At 36.5% G+C, this 20,823-nt stretch overlaps 1 long non-coding RNA gene across 1 annotated transcript in view; it reads right to left on the bottom strand.

Moving 5' to 3' along the window:
- LOC113965369 overlaps positions 1 to 20,050 on the bottom strand; it is a 29,214-nt gene extending 9,164 nt beyond the window's left edge. The window contains exons 1-2 of the long non-coding RNA XR_003533532.1: positions 20,008 to 20,050; positions 19,062 to 19,155 (exon numbers count right to left, since the gene is read on the bottom strand). This is a non-coding gene — a long non-coding RNA (uncharacterized LOC113965369). The remainder of the gene's footprint in view (positions 1 to 19,061; positions 19,156 to 20,007) is intronic.
- Positions 20,051 to 20,823: the final 773 nt, after the last annotated feature.

Raw genomic sequence — 20,823 nt, 5'->3', positions numbered from 1 at the left:
AACACAACACTCCAGATGTGGCCTCACTAGGGCCGAGTAGAGGGGCAGGATCCCCTCACTTGACCTGCTGGCTACACTCCTCCAATGCACCCCAGGATACCACTGGCCCTCCTGGCCACAAGGGCACACTGCTGGCTCATGGACAACTTTCCATCCACCAAGACTGCCAGGTCATTCTCAGCAGCACTGCTCTCTAGTAGGTCGGCCCCCAACCTGTGCTGATACTTTGGGTTATTCCTCCCCAGGTGCAGGATCCTACGCTTGCCTTTGCTGAATCTCATTAGCTTTCTCTCTGCCCAACTCTCCAGCCTATCAAGGTCCCACTAAATGGCAGCACAGCCTTCAGGTGTATCAGTCACTCTCCCCATTTTCATATCATCAGCAAGAATGGTGAAAAACATACTGCCCCTGAAGTAACATACAAGGTCCACATCAGCATAGATCAAAGCCCTCAGGTACAGCATAAAATTGTTGGGGAACTAACAGATAGTCATGAGTAAAGGAATAGGGGATATGTGATCCTTAAGCTCTCAGTTCCACCTCATGGAGGCTAAGTGTAAGCCACTCTGTTCACTAAAAATCTCTGGTTTCCAATTACTATGAACAGTCTCACCATTGTCCTCGCAGAAGTCATGAAAGAATCCTCAGATGCAAAGCACCAGCCAGGTTGTTTTCCCAACTTCACAGACAAAGTCCTTGGCCTTCAAGTGCTCTTCATTCCTCCCTAACCAAACATAACTGTCAAGTATTCTTGATAAGGATGCCATGAGTTATGGCAGTGGAATATAGGTGCAGGCCCTACAACACTCACGGAATGCTCCAGCACTATTTACAACACTGCAAACTCACCAAACTCCTCGTGAGTGTCTCTCATCAACAACTCGCTATACTGTGAATGCCAATAGGGAAGAAGAAATAGTTTCCTGTTAGAGGCAAGGTAGAAAAGAGTGCAAGACACATGCCTATACTATTGCAGTAAAACCTTACGATGATATTAAAAAGGAGGGAAAAATGAAAATTTCCACTGCTCAATACATTTCGGTCATTTTTAGGCATGCTGCTCACATACAAATCCTTGTACAATGCAACAGGACAGTTAGTGGGAGTATAAACTATCCCTGAATAGTCACTGGCTCAAAAAATAGTTTGTGTATAAAAATATGATGGCCCTCAGTATAATAAAAGAAACACGCTGTAGAGGTAGTAGCTAAAAACTGAATTTATTGTATCATATATTGTTCGTGAGGCAAGCCAAAAAGAGGGAACATAGTAGAAGATGGTTTGAAGGATTTAATAAATAGTTTCTGAGTTTGGAAAGACAGTCAGACATATTGGAAGGAAGTTCATTCAAAATGGATGATAAGGCAAAGAGAATATAACGTGTTTCAAATGTGAAGAAATTCAAGTGTTTGATGGTATGCATATTGAAGTTGCATGTATATTTTAGCAATATAGCTTAGAAAAAGTATCAATTAGGTTGCTATACTTTTTTTCATCTGGGGGAAATTTCAAAAATTAATCCATCAAGTTGGTCCCTTGGTGTTCTCAACAGTCAAATCCCAACAAACGTATTGAAACTGAGCAGTAATAAAATAGTGTGAATTTATAATAATATAAATGAACACCATGTATTAGACTGTTTTATCTGCAAAGAATTTGTCCTTGCTGAAATTCAAACCATGCTGAAATTATCTGCTCTGACATCTTCTGCCAAAGTAGAATCTGCTGAATTTTTGTGAGGAATCAAGTCATATGTGGCACCAAAAACCTCTTATGCTGTAAAAGGAGGAAAATGCTTTCTTAGAACCACTGGATGTACATCACAACTCATTGAACAGAATGGCTCTGACCATTTCTTGTATGACTGAGACACATGAAAATAAAAGCATTTGGAGAACTCCTCAAATGACCATAAAATCCTATTTCCATCCACTCAGCAAGCAAATGTTTCTAAAGTGACCTGAAGATCATACTTGTAATGCATGACAAGAATACATGAGTCAACTTACAGTGGTAAGCAACAAGAAAAGCCTGGGGTTTTTATCACACATATTTAGAGAAGGTAGTATTCTTCACCTTTAATCACAAATACCACAGTCATATATACAATATCCTTCATATACCACCTTTGTCATGACCCAAGGTCAATACTACCCTTTGATCAGAAATCTTAAAAACATACAACATAAAACCAGATGGACTTGAACACTGCAGAGCAAGTGTAGCTTCATAGCTACCAAAAATATAAACACAGTAACCTTTAATTTGAGTAGAAGATAAAATTTTCCTTTGAATATTGCACTGTAGAAGATTTACCTCTACCTCTCATCAAAACACAGCCATCAATTAAGGGTTTGAGCTGCTTAAAAGATCATGGAGGGTTTAGTTAAAGTTTAGTTGTGCCATTTGGTATAGAGGTAAGAGCCATCTCATCTTTTTCTAGAAATATAGAATGGACATGTTTTTCTTTCTATCATCCTCACCTTTCAACTAAAAAGAAATCCTACTTTCCAAATACTAATGGACTTTCCAAATAAGCAACTGAATAGAATCACAGAATAAGTTAGGTTGAAAAAGATATCTGAGATCATCCAGTCCAACTGTTAACCCAGCACTGCTAAGTCCACCATTAAATCATATCCTGAAGTGCAACATCTACAAGTCTTTTAAATGTCGCCAGGGATGGTGACTCCACCGGTTCCCTGGGCAGCCTTTTCCAATGCTTGACAACCCTTTCCATGAAGAAATCTAAACCTCCCCAGGCACAATTTGAGTCCATTTCCTCTTGTCCTATTGCTCGTTACTTGCAGAAGATACTGACCCCCTACCTAGCTACAACCTCCTTTCAGGTACTTGTAGGGAAAAATAAGGTTGTCCTTGTGTTTCCTTTACTCCAGGCTAAACAAACCCAGCTCCCTCAGCCACTCCTCATAGGACTTGTGCTCCAGACACTCCACCAGCCTTGTTGCCATTCCATGGACACGCTCCGGCACCTCAATGTCTTTCTTGTACTGAGGGGCCCAGAACTGGACACAGGAGGTGCAGCCTCACCAGTGCCAAATACAGAGAGACAATCACTTTCCTGGTCCTGTTGGCAACAGTATTTCTGATACAAGCCAGGATGCCATGGGCCTTCTTGCCCACCTGGGCACAGGCTGGCTCATGTTCATCCAGTTGCTGACCAGCACCCCCAGGTCCTTTTCTGACAAGCAGCTTTCCAGCCATTCTTTTCCCAGCCTTTAGCACTGCTCGAGATTGTTGTCACTCAAGTGCAGGACCCAGCATTTCACATTGCTGAACCTCAGGCAATTGCCCCATCAATCCAGCCTGTCCAGATCCCTCTGCAGAGCCTTCCTACCCTCCAGCAAATAAACATTCCTTCCCAACTTGGTGTTATCTGCAAACTGAGGGTGCCCTCAGTCCCCTTGTCCAGATCATTGATAAAGATATTAAACAGGACTGGCCCCAGTACTGAGCCCTGGGAACACCACTGGTGACCAGTCATCAACTGGATGCAAGTCAGTTACAATTAAATGAGTTTTCATGTTTGGAAAGGAACTGCAGCTGTCACACTTAAATGGGTATTCTATAGGAGTTTCTACAAGATGTCTGTTAGAAACAAAGCAACATTAATGGATATATACTTCCAGAAAAAATTGTCAATCTCTAAATTATTTCTTTTTGCAGTACAGTTTCACAGCTGCAGTCAATCTTGTAATTCAAATGAGTTTGTACATACTTCTAGTCTGCTTGGAATTACCATAGCTATAAAAAAAATGATCAAGAGAGACATGAAATAAGCATTGAAGCAGAAAGCTCAAATGGTTGAATCTTTTTCTGAAAACAAAAATTAGAACTACCTCTCCTTCATTTAGCAATAATCAAAAATAACTCACAAGAAGATTGGGAAAGAGCACAGGAAGAAATCTTAAAATTATGACCAGTGAATGGAAGTAAAAGCAAATAATTCCTCAAAGATCGAACTCAATGAAAAAAGTTAGTTTCATTATTTCATTAAAATTTTATGCAAAAGGTAAAAATCTTAGTTTAAAGTAGTGATAAAATATACAAAAGAGAAAATAGCAATATATTTTACAGTCACCAGAGTATTTACATTAAAACGTAATGTTTATAATTTAAAGAATTGGTATAACCTTTGAAAGGAATCATAGCTGCAGTTCTGCTCTATGAGTAGGACAAGTCAAAACTGTCACAGTATATGACCACAGTATATATAATTGCGCATCTATTCAGTCACAAATGCTGCCTGTGGGGATCTAACTGTACATTGTGTGAGTACATGGCTACTCATTTCAATTATTCTTACTCAAGATTTGTGAAAAGAAAGCATGCAGTTCACTGTGAATTTATTTATGCCTAGTGGCTTGCTTCTAGGAACATCATAAAAATATTCAACACATCTGACAAAAATGTGGAAAAGGAGAATGTGTGCATCTACCTTATGTTTTCCTTTAGAAAGGAAAAAAAGTCTCAACTCAGAGCTCCTGTCTTTTTACAATTAGAAGGTCTGATTCTACTCTTATTGAACAATTAGATAATAAACACAAGCCATTTTTCCACAGACATTAATAATCACTTTGATTCCATTTTTACTTTCCCATAGTTGCTACTGTCATAATCAGATTACACTGCTGTGAGGTCACTCACTGTGTGACACTTTGATTTTAAATTCTTGGGAAATAAATGTTCCTCTTAGTTGCAGACCCACACAATAGTCTCCCACAGGCCACAGAAACATCTATGCTAAATATAAGGCACATGTGCATGTTCACTGTTGATTCCTAATTTGAGAATGATATTCCTAGTAGTGTAAACCAGGGAAAAAGTTGTTTCAAACATCTACCATATTACTTAGGATGTCAGGATTGTACAACCCCTGTTGCCAAGCCCATGGCCACATCTGAATTCAGTAAAGTAGGACAAATTGCTCTAGCCATAATAATATTAGTGGGAAAGGATGCTCTAGTGAGAGTACATTAATACATTGAGATGACATATCACTGCATTCTGGGAAGCAGTTACCAAAACACGATGAGGTTCAAGGAACTTATGTACTTTCAAACACTGCACTAATCATCCCAAATGTTGAAATGATACTTGCGTATGAACACATACATATTGTCTGTATACAAAATAATGAATAATTAAAATATGTAAAGAAAACAGCCTAAGCTGTTTGTTTTGCTATTTAAAACAACTGGCTTACATAGTGCAGTGAAATATTTATTCATTGTGTTTTCCTTTTGCTGATCTATTTTTCTGGATTGATTACCTCTGAAAGCTTTCCTGACATGAGCTTTTGTCTGCTGACAAAAGGGAGGTGAAGCGAAGCATCTTGATTAGCTACAATGCAGATCAGCTTCTAGGCAAGCCAACCAGACCAGGAAGGACAGAGAGCATGTGGTCTCAAGACTCCATCTAAACTAAATTAGGTTTTATGGGGAAGAGTAATCCACCCTCATGTTTTCACAGAAAAACTAGCAACTAATACTTACAGATGAGCTTTCAAATTCTGGGTCAGTTCTTTTGCAAAATAGTAACAAAAAGAAGAGTTACATTTGATTGTGGTGAAAGCCCTAGTTATTCTAACAATTTACGAGCTGCCTCTTAATCTGTAGATTTCAAACAAGAGCCATGCCTTGAGCCTTGCCTGGATTCCTAAGACCTCCTGACCTTGCCAAACCTTCATTATACTCAACTGCAACTACCTCAGTGTACGTTGTCTCTTCACGTGTCTCTGAAAAAGTATACTTTTTAACAAAAAACACAGAGTTTTATGACTACATACTGAATTTAAAAGGCAAATAAGACTTGTTGAACTACTGCATATTATATTAACATCCTCCAAGGGAGTATATTGTCCTTCCCATACATGAGGATCTAGCTCTACTATTAAGTTCAACCTTCTAAAGCCTGTGAATACAACTGCTTACACTGTGTATGAAGATGGGAAAAGCTACAACTGTAACAGCCACAACTGTTAGGCTGCTATTTTAAATAGCACTAACCGTGTATCACCAGCTTCCTTTCCAGTTGAACACACTGAAGTTTTAGTAATTGTTCTGCAACATATTATAAGTAGTTATGTGTTACCTAAGTATTTTATTTATATGTGTGTGTAGACCTATTTTTTGTAAGCAGTTACATGTTACTTAAGATTATAGGTGTGTTCTCTGCCAGCAAAATACATGAGATCTCTTTGTTTCCATTTGAAGTTATGCTGTGATTTGATAAACTAAACCCAAAGTACACATAGAGGTTTATTCTACATATTGTTCTCATGCAGTCTCAAATCTTTTAGGATTTGAAAATTTGTTTCTTTTTCTGCTTTGTAGACAAAATCTAGTGAAAATAGTATTTTGTAACAAATAACCCTTTTCTGAAATTGCAGTTTCATGGGTTTATTATTTCCTAATTTATGAAAAATATGTAAGTACTATTAAAAATTATTACTAAATCATCTAAGAAGTCCCCACTGGCTCACAACAAGAAACTTCATCAAATAGCTATATTATTCAAGAAAATAAACAACAAAAAAAACACCCCAAAAAAGCCCAAATGAAAACATGCCACATTTGCTGACATATTACAGATGTTATATTCCATCAAGGGCAAAAAAATATGCTAACATGTAAAGATCACCATTAGCATGATAATCCTTGGTAACTAGATAGTCTGCATATGTCAGTGCCAACTAATTGCTGAACAGCTTAGAGGGAACCTGGGAAGGACTTCAGGCATGATGGGTCTCTACAGTGATCTTGAATCTTTTGTGCAGGCCCCAAATCATGTAATTTATCTGCCCTACAGTGACTCCAATTTATGCTGTGAAATGGAAGATGACACAGCCCAAAACCAAAGAAGATGAAAGTGAAAGGGTAACAGCATCTATTTTATGCACCTTGTTCTAGTACTCTTTAGCTGTGATTAAAACTGAGATCACTTGGTTCCTTCTAAATAAACTGCTCTCTGAATATACTATATTCCGTGGTAAACTCCTTAAATAATTCTTATATTCTATAAAAATAGCAATCCTGTCCTAACTTTAGCTCTGCTTACAGTTACCTATGTAATAATATATGTTGAATGAATTATCAAATCTGGCTGTGAATGAAATGAAATGAAATGTCAGACTTGCACTGATGCATGGTATTAAGTTGGATTATATACTATAGGATTTGTATACCACGCGTAGTAATTTCTTCCCTTCACAGGAAGCGCCCCACAAATGCCACAAAGGACTGATTAGCCCTTCTGCATCAGTTGTATTTCAATCAGCCCACCCCTCATATCTAGTGATGCGCATTTTATACATGTTCATTGGGGTTTTTTCTCTCTGTTGTTTTCTCTCTCTTTTTAATTTTTTTTTAATTTTTTTTTAAATTTTTAGTAAGGGGAAGGGGAAATGCTTTCTGTACTATACCTCCCTGGGCCACTTTCTTACAAAGAAAACCATGCAGAAAGGCTTAAGGACTTCAATTTTGATGACAATTTTTGATCTCTAGTTCTAGTTCTAGCAAGTAATCCTTAAAATTAGCTTTAATGCAAAAAAACCACAAAACCAAAAAATCATTAGCATGCACTACAGACCTTTAGATAGGCTTCTTTCTGCATAGATCCTTAAGGTCACAAGCTATTTAGAGTGGTATATTAGAGAAGTGCAGGGACAATGCAGCTACTATACATTCACTAATAGCAGCCTCCAAGAGAAAAAGGAAGAAATGAGCCAATGACAATAATTTTATTCTCCAGCTAGGCTACAAACTCTGAATTCATTCCCAAACGTCCAAAATGTTGACCTTTGCAAGCTGTAGGTGACACACAATCTGGAAAAAAAATAAAACACTCCCTATGCTTTAGGAATCTGAACAGAACCAGAAAGTTAGAGCACCTCTCGTTATGAAAATGCACCACCACTGCAGATATGAGAACTTACAGATTTTGCCAGGAATACAAACAGAATCTGCCTTGGCACCTGTGGTTTCACATTGGCAGGGTAAGTGCCTCTCCTGAGTAGAAAGATAACTGGATTCTATCTTACATTTGCTAGTTACTGTTCTGTCCCTCCCCAGTAAAACAGATGGCAAAAAAAAATCACAGACATATTCAATATATTTGTGGTACAAATATAACATATGAGAGAGTAAACAGCCCTCACACATCTGTCTCAGCACTTGGGACTTTATCAAAAAGAATCTAAAGTAGGAGCAGAAATTTATATTACTCTACCATGTAAACACTCAAAAGACTTTGCATATCATCTTACTTTACAGAATTACTTTATTTTCTGGAAGTATTTGTGCAAAAGGGAACACAAAGACCTTGCATTAATTACAAAATTAGGTAGAATATATTGTGTATTTTGTCAATTTTGAAAGCTGCACTGCTAAGATGAAGAACCTGTTATTAGAATGCCTTATAGCTCTGCTGTTAGAAATGAGTTAGAGTAAAATTTTACATATAAAGCTCACAATGACGTTTTTCCTGTACCAAAATTTAATTTAAGAGGCATATGCTGCATTTTAATGAAATATGTCACGGATTTCAACTTTATTTTTATGGTTCTCTATGGAAAATGGAGCAAATTCTATTTTACATGAACTAAAGCTCCCTTGCTGATGCTTTAAGATATATTTTATTTTTGTTTTAGTGTCATTTTCAAATTATCTGCCAATCTCTATTCTCAGCAGTTACTCTTGTTATGATTATTTTCTTTTTACCATGTTTTCACTATTATTCAATTGTTAAAGTACTTTGAAATGCATTCTATGACTGAGCATCCAATTCAGGAAGGAGTTATGGGTTCATATGTTCCCTGATCATTTTCTCAGGGAAAGAATAGATCATTGATTAGATTAAGTTTCACACTGAATGCAGATTATATGGCTCTGGTTAGCCTTAGATTTCATAACGGGTTTTGCAAAAAGTATTTGTAGCAGAAGGCTTATTAGATTAACTAATGTGTTTTCCTGTTAGGGAAGACCTTTAACATCACTTTCTGACCTCCAGTTATGAGACAGGAATTGGCTATGACAAAACAAGATTAACACCCAACTGTTTACTTGAAACCCCAAAATCCAGGATACATTTCACTGCATAAGACAGAATGACGGGTTATTCTTCTGTCTTAATTTTCTCCATTCAGGAATTGCAGAAATATGAGAATTGTATACTTAGCACAGAGTTAAAATAATACTATAAACATAACAATTAAAAAAAGTCACACTTTAATCAAAGAAATGATAATCACTGAGTCACCTCAGCTTTAGCATCCTCAACATCTCAATAATGTGAAACTTTGCTATAATCACATTTGGAAAAGAGGTGGGAAGGGGGAAAAAGGAGAAAGGGAAAAAAAGGAGAAAGGGAAAAAACCAAACACTTGTATAATAAATAATAATAATACCATCTTTACTTAATGTGTCACATACAATATTGTACCAACTTCTTCTTATCCTTAGACAGTTATTTCTGCCATTGCAGTTTACCTCCAACTGATACAGTCCAGGTAATTTAGCTCTTTCAGGTAAATTCTGCCAAAGCACTTTTCTGACAAGTTTTGTGTAGTTGTTCATATTTCATACATGAGTTCATCGGGATGGAAATAAGACTACTTCATTTCAATGTTAAGATAAACACAACTGTTCTAAGTAATTACAACTTTTTTGACTACAGTTTAGTGGTGCTCATGTAGAAAGTATGGTTTGTGTTATACAAGACATCACAGAAAATTGCCACCATGGTCTTTCCTTGAAATCTCCAGCTCTAAGAATAGTTCAGTGAAGATGCTCAACTGCATAGCCATAAAAAAACAGCTAGAATGTCAAACATAAGACTTGCCTGCAGAAGTCAGGCTAACTGCTAACAATGTATTCTGTTTACCCAAATAATTCTGCTTTCCCTGTTCAAAAGGAGGGAAAGGGAATGTTAATATCCCAATTACCTGATCCTGCCTAAATATAACACTCTTTAAATAGAGCTATGTAAGTTTTTTTCATACCAGTCTTTCTGTGATGTGAATGTTATGTCATCATCCAGAAGTCCCTTCTCTGAATCCTCATTCAGTTGTAGATCTAGGAGGAGACTAAGTTCTTTCATTGTACATATGGAATCTTGCCCATGACAAAGAAACACATTCCTAATTTTGTGTCCTTGAAAGGACACAACATAACCCCAAGGAAATTTTGCTGCTTACACCAACAAAAAAGATATTGATTTTTTTAGTATCATTATTCAATACTTCATACTTTCCTTTTATATTGTTATTTCAACATATTCAGATATTCAGTTAATGAAAGTTATATTTTAACAATGAATAGTTGTAAAATATAACTGCTGACAGTGACATAGAATATCTTACAATCATGCTTCACCAAGGATTCTTGGTCTTAGGCTACCTAAGCAATGCTAGGTACTAAAGAAATGGCAGGTAAGGCAGCCTGCCCAGCAGAGCTGCTTGTCTGCAGTTCTGCCCAGATGAAATGGATGGCTAAATAGACAAATAGAAATAGGATGGATGGCAAGTGAGTGCAGAAATGAGTGTATTAGCAAAGCTAGATCAGGGCAGAAACAGCCATAAATTTCATGGGCATGCTGTTAAGATTGACCAGTCTTGAATGGAAACAATCACTCTTTTGAAAGTGTTATTTTTCACAATGACTTTGCTTTTAGCATTAAAGTAACCATTTTCTGTAGCTAAGGCAGTTGCATTGCAACTACATATGTGTATATATCTGACAAAGAAAATGCATTTCTTATCAGGTTGTACACATTTTTGTGCTTCTCAACAGTTCAGCTCATTGCTTTTAAGGAGCTGAATTTTCTAGAAGATTCAACAGGTAACTTCAGTGTTGCTTATTAGCAACTAGAGAGAATTTCTGCAATAAATTCTTCAGTTTTGTTCTTAAAATGTTATCATTATTCTTTTCAGTAAATACGAGAGGCCAAACTAAACATGACAGTTCTTGACTGTTCACCTAACATAAAGATGCACAATTAGATATGTACTAAGTGTAATTGATTAACTAGTATTGCCTGCAGCATAAAGCATGTGTTATACTTAAATAAAAGAGAATATTATACCTTGCTTGATGAGGTGGTTTGACTACTGTCCTTATCAAAGAACAGATGTGTACTAACGAGTTCCCATGGCAGAATTCAAGTACTGCTAAATGGAAACTGAAGGTCAGAGAAGCACACCCTGAAATAAATAGATGGTCTAGTTGAAAGTACATTTACTGCCCAGCTGTAAATAGGAACTCCCAAATAGCTGCATGGCCCAAGTGGTATGTTAAACTTCTAGAAATATTTAAAATCGGACAGCCTGAAGAAGTTAATAAAATATTTAAGAAGAAGATACAGAGCAGGAAAACACTTGTAAAAAAGCAATATGAGCAGAACGAATATTACAAAGATCTAATATAAGAAAAGCTACACAAAAACAACTCATCTGCAGATGGGACATTTATTTCAGTCTGCAAGATGAAAAAGGAAATAAATTGTATCAGGAAAAGTATACAGAGATCAAGGTGATATGAATTGATGTGCATTAACTGCAGTGATCAGATTTCTATGTCGTGGTCTTTTGTGAGAAATAGTCAAAAATTGAGACAGTTAACATTTCCAAAGATCCAAGGAAGAATTTGGTTGACTAAAATACCCTATGAGGTCTGCTGGAAAATGTAGCATAAGAGCACTTCAGAGACACAGAGACAACAGCAGTGCCATGTGAACATGAGAAGTCACTGCTCATTGTCTGCAGCAGAACAGGATTTGATTTGTCCAATGGAAAATTCAGTGGAAATTAGGTATTGTGGAGCAAGTTAAGTTGCAAAGGGAGATTCTCCTTTGTAGTCTTCACAATTATTTTGTTTGTTATTCAACCTAAGGTAGCTCACAAAACCAGTATCTAAGTTAGACTAATATGTCTGAAAATCAAATCAAGGACATTACTGTGTCTACAGAAATGAAGCAGTCCTTGCAAACAGAAACAGATGAACAACTGAAGTATTAAATAATTCATGTAGTTGAGCACTTTACAAGAAATGCTCACTGTGAATTGCATATGGATATCTGGATTTATGACTGGAAAACTGATCTTGAAAATCCAGAAAAAAATGTGTGTAATTAATTTTAAATTCCAAACAATAGTGAAAAGAACTGTATGAAGATCAACAAGTAACTACAATTATTGTGGGAAATTATGAATAAAACATTAAATTGCAGGCTGTAAGCCCCTAGGCATTTTGCACCATTAAATGCATTTCTATTTTTATATCTCAACTCTCTCTGAAAAAAAAGAAGAAAATTAAGAACTTCAAAAGAAAATTACAGTTCTTTTGAACACCATCTTTCTTATGAATAAAAATTATATTGAAATGAAAGTCAGCTTCCAATATAGTATTATTTAAGTAGAAAAGAGCAGGAATTTGTTCAACAAGAGAGAAATTGCAGAGCAGAATATTTCCAATATAGCATATATATTTTTGGATACAATACATATATTCTGATGTACTTATTTTTCTGAAATTGGCATTATATATACAAAAGTATATCTCAAGAAGAAAAAAGTTATTGCTAGAGATTCAACAGAAGCAACAATTACAACCATTACTTTCTCTTCATGTCAGGAGCTCATGGTCCCTTGAAAATTTAGTTTGAAGGTCTCCCTGATTTCTAGATTAATTAGAAGAGAAAACTTAACGATCTTTTGATGCATTCCATTTTACAGTTGCTGTGCAGACCAAATTAAGAAAATGTTTTTCCATAAGCATATATGTTGTATAGGAACTAAAATGCATTGTAACTGAATTTTGTGTACTTTTGCCGTAAATCTTTTTTGGTATCATTTTATGTCATTTCATTATGTAGCAACTATTGTTTCAATGAGTATGATGTCAGTGGAGGACTTCTGTTGCAAAAGTACATGCTGTAAACTCCATTACTCACAGAACTTCTTCTGCTTCATGATGTAAAAATGTTTCATTTCTTTGTTGTGGTTCTGTTTAAACATTTATACCTATCTCTTAGGTGTATCAGTGTTTCTACTTTCTGATTCTTTTTAAAAACTGCTGACTTTTTCTGCTTTTTAAATCGGTGAACTCATTTGTTTTGAACTTAGCAAGTAGTCATTTTCTTCCATTCAGTACAGTTTTTTCAAACATTTATTTTGCAAGTAATTAATATATGTCATTGCAAGTTTCTGTTAGGCTGCTCTTCATCACTGGCCTTACATTGCCTTAATTACTAACATCCAAGCATTGGCCAAATGCTTCTAAAACCAGCTGGGCTGCACACACTCCAGTATGAATGTGATGCTCCACAGCGTCCAGCTGTCTTTCTCTGAGGTGGAAAGACATAATAAAATAATTGTGTGCTTGCTTTTTAAATATAAAAGTAGTTCTATAGGAGAATTAGTCATATAGTTAAAATCAAGTACAAGCGGGATAGGTCTACAACATACACACCACACTGTTATATATACTATTAGTAATTGTGAGATCTAGGTATACATTTAATTTTCAGCTTCATGAGCCCTTCCCTCCTAAAGATAATCCCTTTCATCATTTTAGCAAGCTCTGTCCTGATGCAAGATATTGAAGTCTCCTTATCCTCTTAGCCTATTCTACAACATTCAGAAACCCTTTTCTGATTTATTGTCAAAGATACTTTGACAGACTGTATCTGTCAAAGCTAATGATACCCCTACACTGTAGGCTCCCTAAGTGGTGATAACTGACAAAGGAAGCTACGAGTTTCACAAATGAGATACTCTTCTACATTTATTTACCGAGAGAAAGTTGACTGCATTGTAACTGAACCAAAAATACTGACCAGGTGGCATACAAAAACAACTATACTTTCAAAGGCCAAATACATCATATTTAGTTGTAACTTGTGAAGATCATCAGACCAAGCTGGAACTATTTTAAGTTCAGCCCTTGAAACAGAAAATGAGTATTAAAAATGTTGGACAAGGTGATCATTGAATACCTTCTTACTTCATGCACAACATGCTTTATATGCGTTCCCAACATTCAGTGAGTAAAGTAATAGTGAAAAACCCACAAAAAACTACTGTTTGCTAAAGAAGAGAGTAGGAGAGACCCAGAATATGGACAAATCATAGAACTGTCCTCATGTTAGGTCAAAGGTTGGACTCGATTATCTGAGAGGTCTTTTCCAACATATCTGATTCTGTGATTCTGTGAATCAAATGGCAAGTCTGTCAAATTTATTTTTCTTCTTCAGTTGGTGGCCTAAAGATGGCTAAGGAAGAATGGAGAGGGAAAAAAAAACAGTCCTCAAAGGTATTTTAAAAAATAATCTCTGCAAGAACTGAACCCATTTAATTAAGCATTTATGTTCAACTTCTTAACTACATTTCTAAATAATTTTCTGAGTCATATGTCATAATATTTAGGTTAAAATCTAACATTGGAATTTGAAGGCAATCTCTAGCCAGTGTCAAAGTTTAGGTTTTAGACAGAACTTTTTCTTTGTGCAGTGACCAAAAAAAACCTCAAAAAATACAACATAAAGAGGGGGAAATAGTAAATTTTCTTAGTTGTTTTTTAAAATTGCACCTTCATGTAGGGAACTAATATTTTAAATATTTGACAGGTATGGCTAAATAATTCCAAGATACAAAACACCTGGTAGGACTGGGCTGTAATAGAGCAGTGCTTGTAAATGTACATAAGTGATAGGTTTATCACTAAGCCAATGTCAAACACTGAATAGTGCTAGGGAAAAAAAGAAAAAAGAATACTGTCTAACTTAAGGGACCATAAGGCTTAAAAACTGATGTTAAAATGCAAGAGAAACAACAGACATGATCCATGTTATACTGAACCTGCTTCTGCATAATTAACATTAGGAAAAAAGTCACAGTAATACAACTATTTTACTATTTCACTATTAAAAGAATTTATGTTTTTACTGTTATATCAGTTTTGATCAGCATAAAATAGAACATTTTTTAATAAATTTAATTACTCTTTGCAGTAAAAAGCTAATCCCACTAAGACAACACCAAAGTAGAAACAAAACTAGTATTTTGAATAGTTACTGACTGTGCGGTTGACTAAAATTGTTTGCGAAAGGGTATCTTTAGTGCACTGTAGGAAAAAAGAGTGGCAACCAGAAAAATTATCACTATTTCAGAATGCACTTGCTAAATACTACATGAACAAAATGTCTCAAAAGCAATAATTGGGCTTAACTGAGTAGCATCATGAAGCAGGGAATTAGGAATGAATTCTCCACAGACAAAATCACTGCAGTCTATCTGCCTATAAGAAAGTGCCCTAACCAGAAAGTGTCAAAATTTTAGATGATGAATTAGAGACAGGTTCCTCTTGTTCTTGCTTTCAAAATGCATATTTACTTCCCGTTTCAGCTTTAAAAAAATAATTATTGAAAAATTTCTTTTTGATGATTACTGTTACAGAGGGAGAAAAAAAAGAGGAACAAACAAAAAGGGAGATGGCATAAAGCTGATTCACAGGCAGATCATCATGTTCAGTGTTTCTTGTTCACTATAGCTCCTTTGACAGCAGAAATACTTTGTATATCAACTTTTGATTAGCATGAGTAGAAATACAGCATTAATTCCCAGAAGGCTGTTAGACATTCAAGGAGAGCAGGCAACTGATCATATAAAAAGCAGCAGACAATGTATTAATAAATCAGCAGATCTCCAAGTATTTCCAAGAGTGCCAAGTGACACTTGGCAAGTGATGTAGTATCTAACTTCACAATACACATTACTGATGTGTTTGAATTGCCAAAAGGAAGCAACAGTTCACTCATATTAATAGTATTTTCTACTTTACTAGATTCTAACAGCATCTCTACTGCAGCCAACTCAAATCACCTTTTATCTGAAATACATCTCAGCTGTCCAAGACCATTCCCACCAAATCTTGTAATAATACCTTTAATTTTCATTATGATTCTTTTGATATTGAAGTGGTACCTACCTACAATAAAGCAATACTGGAGCTCAAAAAATCCTTAAATACAGTAGAATCCTATGTTATGCGCACATTTTGTCACATGACATGAAGGCAAATTGGCACTGAGTTTACAGAACATCATAACTGATGGAAAAGCTGCTGCTGCTCATAAAATCATGAAATACAAAGCCTTGCTCAGATGGCTGGAGAACAGGTTCAGTCAGGCCATTTACATCAGATAGCACAATGGTCTCAAATCATGTAAAAATGCATCTTGGTAACCACCAGACAAATGGTGTCCTCTCTCTTCTGGGGTCCAAAAGGACAGGGAAAAGTAACACAACTTGCAGCAGCCCTCAGGTGTCTACAAAACACACCAGAGAGGAGAGAAGAGGGACAGTAAAAGTCAAACCACAGAACAAGTGCAAGGTCTTCACCACTCCCATTTTCACTTTCAGTCTGAGTGCCAGAACGGGTAGGGACCAAGAAGAAAAGCTGTGGTATAGAGTCTTTGATCCTCTTTTCCAACTAGGAATCTAAACTGGTAGTCAGAACACTAATGCTGGTAAATTGGAGGAGCTACAGAGGCATTACATCAGAAAGTCAAAATAAATCCACTATGTTTTGACACACTGCAAGAATTATGTCCTCTTATGTACTACCACAGAAATACGGTAAAGAAAAGCATGTTAAACCTGAAGCCAAGTCTCTAATATCTCTGAAGTACAACACAGCATTGTCCCACTTGGAATATTCACCAGGGAGATGAGTAAAATCTCCACAGTGATCTAATATAGCTGTTCACTTGACACTTTTCAGGTAAATTGCTGAACTTAAGTTCAATTCAGGTGTTTGTCACTGCAAGTCTGGAGGCTGCTCTAGTAAATAGCATTTTTTGAGGTAACCAAACTTGAACGTCAGCTAACTGAAAAAGTCTTAATCAATCAAAAATTTGATCCAACAAATAAACTGGTACATTCCTCTAAAGCCAACTATATGGTTAGCCTGACAATCACACCAATGAATTTGTTGGTAACTCATAAAATACTACACAGTATTAAGCAAGCTGCTGGAGCTCTGGCAATAATGTTGGATCAGCTCCTCTCTGTACATGCCTGGATTTATTTCCAAACAAGATAGCACAAAATGCATGGAATACATATACTAGACTGAGACGCTCAGTCCCTCCAGTTTGTCTGAATCCCTTTGTGATGCTCTGGCCACACGGAGACCAAAAACCAACGCAATTTCCCCACCCAAGAATTCCCTATGATTGCAGAATTGGTACAGAGGCCCTCTGGCAGACACAAAGGTGGCACTTCTGCGCCAGGCCCCAGCCCCTGTACAGGAAGCACAAGGGGCAATGCTGGACTTTCTCTTCTCTCGTGGAAGGCTGCTATTTAGGGGGTGTTGGATGACTTTAGAATATCTCCAAGACTGCTCTAAACTACAGTGGGTTGGCATAAAACTAGTCTGGGAATCAAATAGGACTGCAAAGCTCAAACATTCTTTTTTTGGCTCAGTCTTTGCTCATTAGTTATGAGGAATTCTACTTTTTGCTCAATCTCCTTTCCTGCTGCAGTTTCCAAGGTTTTCCAAGCTCTTTGAATTCTAAGAATATGGAACTTAAATATTGGAATTAATACAGAAGGTCTTAATTACTGTGACTTTTCAAGTTATATTCATTCAAAGGACAAATATTAATAAGGAAAAGAGATTAGGTGCCCCCCAAATCATCACATTTGAACTTTAAGCTCAAACAAAGCAGGCAAACTTGGAGAATATTTTCTCTAGCTAGCTTTAATAACCTTTACATCTTCTCTTGGATTTTGTCTCTACATGCTGAACTGTTCCCTTTCTTTCTGCTGGAATGCTGCTTGTCTCAGAGACTGGCAGTTATGCATAATAATTTTGGTCTGTACTGCATCCCTCAAATAGATGCTTACCTTCATTTTTAATTCCTTAACAGCTACATTGCTTTCTGACTTGTAATTTCGATTGGGCATGGCAGCAATGCAATATGATTCTTTTGCACCAAGTTTCTTTTTCCTCAATGCTCTTGATTTTCCTAAAAAGTTGTTTGTAAAATGCCGTGCAAATAAAAAGATACTGAGAAATTACTGTGGGTGGAGAACATGTTAAAATAATTTATTCATCCCTAATGGCAAAGTGGGAATAACAACAGTGCTTTGCTATTAGTCATAGCTTGGAATCACACCTACCAGCCAATAACATCCCCCTCAGCAACAGAGTATTGTAGAAACATTGACTGGTTAATTTTCACAGTGCCACTTGCAACATGTGATTGGGAATGAATGTTATTCCTATTCTACAGAGGACGAATTAAAGCATATTTCCTCTGGAGCATGCTACATTAGAAGATGAGATCTGCTTGTAGCAACTAAACATTTCATGCAGATTAATCTCACTGTGCTGGTAGCTAAGCTAGCTCTAAGAGAATCACATCATGGATGTCCAGAACATCTTCACTGTCAGCACAGGCTAAGAGACGAAAAGATCAATGCTTTCTGAGTTTAATAACTGCACATGGAAAAATAAAAATAGCAACAATTATTCCTATGTAGATAGAGTATGCTTGTGCCCCCCATTATCTGCATAATCATACCATATAAGCAAATGCTAATTTCAGCAAGACTTATTTAGATACTGATTTAATTTCTGAGTTACTGTTTATAAACTACTTGCCTAAAGCTATTACTAATACATTTTTATAAGCAAATCTGGAATTAGGCTTCTCGGTTCTGCCCACTCCTCAGTTCGTACCCACTGGTGTACTTCATAACTACAGCAATAAGAACTGAGACTTTAGTGTTTTTCAAGTGTATGTGAAGGACCAGCCCTTACCTAAACTGGGTCCCTGGAAAACTCTGATGTTTCAGGTAAAGATCCACTTGTAAATGTGCTTTATTCCTACTGCCATATGACAAAAAAATCATAAACTGTCTGTTGTGCCCCAGAGTTCTACTTAGATGTTTATCAAGAACTACACACACAGAAAGAAAGCAGACAGAAATCATTAGAAAATACATTCCACTCCTATTCTTTTAAACTGGAACTTACACTCTTCTGTATCCTCATGTGGCAAGAAGTCATTTCAGGTATTATTTCTCCACCAACAGAGTCCCTTCATGTTCAATAAGCTTAACATCCTTCTCTGTTAAGCAGAAGAGAAAGTGAAGGAGTTAAGAAGGAGTAGAGAAAAAGGGTAGAGGAGGAGAAAGAGCAAAAGACATGCACAGAGCATCAAGGGGCAGTTGCTCTGCAAGGGAAAGCGAGCTGGAAACTAGCACTGTGGTAAGGTTGGCACGAGCAATTGCACCAACAAGAGCCAGGATGTGAAGTAGCAACTTCAGGACAGAGCCAGAGACAATGGTCAGGATCAGACACAGGCCAAATCACCCAGCATGCCTGCAGTGGTTAGGCTGATTCCTAGCCAGGAAACTGGAACTACCTCGTGAATCTACCCTAGATGATCCAACAGTGGGATTTTCTGCTTATGAAACTAAAAGAAATGCATTTCCCCTTCTGTTGACCAGAAAATAGAACTTCTTTACTGTAGAGAAGAGCCTGGCCACTGTAATACATGCTGCCACCATGCACAGAGCAGAACACTGCTATCACTCTGAGGGCAATGCTAACATTGCAGGGAAAATGCAGTTTCTACTATGGTTGAAACCCACATAGGAAGCATAGGAAGATCTAGGCTGCCACTGCCATGTGATTCTGGTTTCCTATATCTGGAGTCAGCCTCAACATCCTGTCTTTTTAATAAAAATCCTAAATTTTGTTTCTCAAAACCTATGTAGATAGTTATTATCCAGAAAAAAATTAGTGGATGGAAAAGCCAAAGTAAAGTCCAAGATCTCATCCTGAAACCCTTACAAGAGGGTTAAATTAAGTTGGGCTAATATAAACAAAATCAGGTTATCAGAATGCTTCTTTGCTGACATGAAGGACAATTAAGAAAGAATAAAGGGTATAAAAGAGAAGTATTTGGAATACCTACCCAAGCAGCACTTTTAGTATACAGGTAATCTGAAAGCAAAGAACAGAAAAAAAAAAAATTCCTATAAGATATTATTAATGCTACTTAATCACACTGATTCATACTAGACCAATAAAACCATTAGAAATACTTAATTAGGAGAGATAAAATGAGTTTCTTCTACATTTCATTCCATACTTGCATTTAAGGCTGCGCTAAGCCCTTCATGAAACTTAATGGCATCTTCTAGCCCTTTCCTATTCCATTTATTAAAAATTGGAGAGCTTAAATGTGGAAATCTGTATTATTGAAATATTAAGACTACAGTAATACAAAATAAATCAGAAATACTTATTTATGCTCCAATGACATTAACATGACATTACTTTCTGCTGTGTGATACAACTCTACCTTTACACTGGTAATAACACTACTATGCTAAGAATCATACATTTTGAATTTTCTGGCTTTCAAAGGCAATTCGAGCCCTTACATTGATATAGACTTTGGACTCCATTAATTTTTATTTTCTTTAGACAAGAATGAAGGAAAACATTGACACCTATGTTTGAAGAGACAAAATAGACTGAGAGAACACTTGCTTTTACATGATTTCTGTTTTTAAAGGACAGTTAAAATACACTCAGAGTAAACTCAGGAGAGTCTTTACTATAGAAGCAGAGGCTGGAGAAGAACCACTCAGATTGGTACCAGCAAAAGTAAAATGCAACTAGAACTGGACAGGAGGATTTTAAGTTGAGCATGGAGGTAGATAGGAACCTATACAAGTAGTAAATAGATTGACACACAGTATTTTCCCTTCACAACGAGTATCAC

This window comes from Neopelma chrysocephalum, unplaced genomic scaffold, assembly GCF_003984885.1.
Source record: "Neopelma chrysocephalum unplaced genomic scaffold, ASM398488v2 Primary Assembly neopelma1_44, whole genome shotgun sequence".
Taxonomy (NCBI): Eukaryota; Metazoa; Chordata; class Aves; order Passeriformes; family Pipridae; genus Neopelma; species Neopelma chrysocephalum.
The sequence above is the reverse complement of the archived record's forward strand: the minus strand, read 5'-3'. Positions and strand labels throughout refer to the sequence as shown.